Raw genomic sequence first — 2,874 nt, forward strand, 5'->3', positions numbered from 1 at the left:
CACTTTGGGAGGCCGGGGTGGGTGGATCACCAGCTCAGGAGTTTGAGACCAGCCTGGCTAAGATGGTGAAACCCCATCTCTACTAAAAATACAAAAATTAGCCAGGTGAGGTGGTGGATGCCTGTAATCCCAGCTACTTGGGAGGCTGAGGAAGGAGAACTTCTTGAACTTGGGAGCTGGAGGTTGCAGTGAGCCGAGATCGCAGCACTGTACTCTAGCCTGGGTGACAGAGCAACACTCTTGTCTCAAAAACAAAAACAAAACAAAAATGGTAAAGGCCACTGTGCAAGGTAGACCTAACCAAGTTTGAGGGTCAGGGAAAGCTTTTTTGAGGAAGTGATGTTTCAACTGACCTCTGAAAAATGAACAGCCTTTTTATTTTTCTTCTTGAGACAGAGTCTCTCTCTGTCATCCAGGCTGGAGTGCAGTGGTGTGATCTCGGCTCACTGCAACCTTCATCTCTCAGGTTCAAGCAATTCTCCCACCTTAGCTTCCCAAGTATCTGGGACTACAGGCATGCACCACCAGGCCCAGCTAGTTTTTGTATTTTTAGTACAGATGGGGTTTCGCCATGTTGGCCAGGCAAGTCTTGAACTCCTGGGCTCCAGCAATCCTCCCACCTCTGCCTCCCAAAGTGCTGGGACTACAGGCATGAGCCACAGTGCCTGGCCAGGAGTAGCTTAGTTTTGAGTTTTGAAATGACCATTCTTGCCTCAGTGTGTGGAACAGAATTATAATAATAAAGCATGTGAGGATCCATGGAGATGAGTTGTCCAGGTGAGAGAGAATGGGGGCTTGGATTCCATGGTAGCAGCGGAGGTCGCATGAAATGGCTGGATTCCAGAGATTGAGGAGATAAAACTTGGCAGGAGATTTGAGATGGTGATGCCAAAGGACAGGAAAGCATCAGAGATGAATACTTGTGCACCTGGCTCAATGTCACCATTCCTTGAGACAAGGAATGCTGGGGATGAGGAGCAGTTTGGGGAAGGGGAAAATCAGTTCGCTTTGATACGTTGAGTTTGAGAGGTCTTGAGGGAGACATGTTGTAGGCATTTGTGTTTATGAGTTTGATGAAGAGAACTGGATAATTTGTGAATCATTGGCAGGTAGTTGAAGCTCTAGGCAAGGACAAAGTCATTTACAGAGTATAATGAAGACCTTTGAAAACAATACTAATGTCATTGCCTGGACCCCACTTAGACCAATTGCTGCCACCTTCACCCAACCCACTCCCCATCCCATGCCCAGATGCAGGCAAATGGGCACCACCTCATGGGCTAGCGTTTGAGAGGTCTTGGCTTACAATTTCCCCAAGTACGCACAGCTTGGCTTTCTTAACATCCTGACATCCCTACCTCACCCCACCGCCTCAGGCCTCTTCTGGGCTTTGCCCACCACCTGCTGAATGGAGTCAGCGCTCAGCCTGAAGTTCAGAGCTCTCCCCAGCTCTACCCCAGTCTACCCTTTCAATCTTACTTCGTACTGCTTCCCGGCACAGACCATCTGCTTAAGTCAGGCAGCTCGTCACTTCTTCACTCCAGCCTGCAGGTTCCTCTGCTCTCTTGCTCACAGGCTTTCCTCTCACCTTCCAGGGTCAAGGTCAAGTCCCATGTATTTCCTGAAGCTTTTCCTATGACCGTAAGACTAGAACACTCCCCTTCCTCTAGAGAATAGTATTGCATAATGATCTGTACCTCTCATTTTGTACCTAGTGAGGTGACCCTCATTTTAGAATATTTTCTAACTAGATGGATTTTTACTATAGCCCTTGCCATTCTTAAGAGATATAGGCTGGGCGTGGTGGCTCACCCCTGCAATCCAGCACTTTGAGAGGCTGAGTCGGGCGGATCACCTGAAGTCAGGAGTTCGAGACCGTCTCACTAAAAATACAAAAATTAGCCAGCCTTGGTGGTGCTTGCCTATAATCCCAGCTGCTCAGGAAGCTGAGACAGGAGAATTGCTTGAACCTGGGAGGTGGACATTGCAGTGAGCCGAGAAGATCTCACCACTGCACTCTAACCTGGGTGACAGAGTGAGACTGTCTTAAAAAAAAAAAAAAAAAAAAGTTATATTCCCCAAATCCTCAAACTCTTATTAAAGTATCCTAGGAGCCAACTGTAGGGCTGAGTAGAAAATACCTATTATGATGCAGCTGCTCAGCGGAAGTTGGAGAGAAGGCTGCCCTATACCTGCTAAGTGGACAGACAGTCTCAGGAGAACTGTGTCCCTCCCTTGGTAGGATAGCTCAAAATTCAGATGATAGCTGAAAATATGAATAATAAATCTGAGAATGCCAAAACTTGCTGAACTTTCCTATAACACCTTTGTACCTCAAAGGTCCCCTGTAAGAACTGGCTGATGGGGCAGATAATTTACTGGTTACAGTGGGACCTGCCTGATCCTGTATCACAAAGGCAGCATAGAGAGCCAACTCCTGATGTGCAGGGAGACCAGCTCCAGGAATGGAGTGGATAAACCTTTTGAGTCTTATAGATGGCAAGACACTGACAAGAGTTGACAGATGGAGCAGGAGATGAGGGAATTAACGGATTTGCCCACCTGCCTTCATTTGACCTCTCTGCACTCAGATTACCCACCCTACCTCCTCACATGATGCTCTCACGGGAAGGGGATGACTGTAGCGACCCCTAGCAGGGCAGAGCTTTGCATCATCCTGGCAGGAATGACAGATTGTATTGAGCCAGAGGCACTCCCTGTTGCAGACTCCGGGGTAATCCCTGATTGTTTGCAAAATGCCAGACTGTGGTCAGAGTCTAGATTCAAATATATATTATGGGCAGTCATGAACTTAAATTCTGTGTGAATGAGTTTGTTCTTTTTTTTTTTTTTTTTTTTTTTTTTTTTTTTTTT

General features: G+C 47.0%; 2 protein-coding genes across 2 annotated transcripts in view; both read left to right on the forward strand.

Annotated features, from left to right (window-relative positions):
• The window catches only part of PDCD7 (programmed cell death 7), a 38,052-nt gene that overhangs the window by 19,441 nt on the left and 15,737 nt on the right, over nt 1-2,874 (forward strand). The window contains exon 6 of the transcript XR_005197497.1: nt 424-427. The gene's annotated coding sequence lies outside the window, so the exon portion shown is untranslated. The remainder of the gene's footprint in view (nt 1-423; nt 428-2,874) is intronic.
• The window catches only part of UBAP1L (ubiquitin associated protein 1 like), a 33,873-nt gene that overhangs the window by 1,325 nt on the left and 29,674 nt on the right, over nt 1-2,874 (forward strand). The gene's annotated exons all lie outside the window — the stretch shown is intronic.

This window comes from Cebus imitator, unplaced genomic scaffold (assembly GCF_001604975.1).
Source record: "Cebus imitator isolate Cc_AM_T3 unplaced genomic scaffold, Cebus_imitator-1.0 Scaffold485, whole genome shotgun sequence".
In the NCBI taxonomy this organism is placed as follows: Eukaryota; Metazoa; Chordata; class Mammalia; order Primates; family Cebidae; genus Cebus; species Cebus imitator.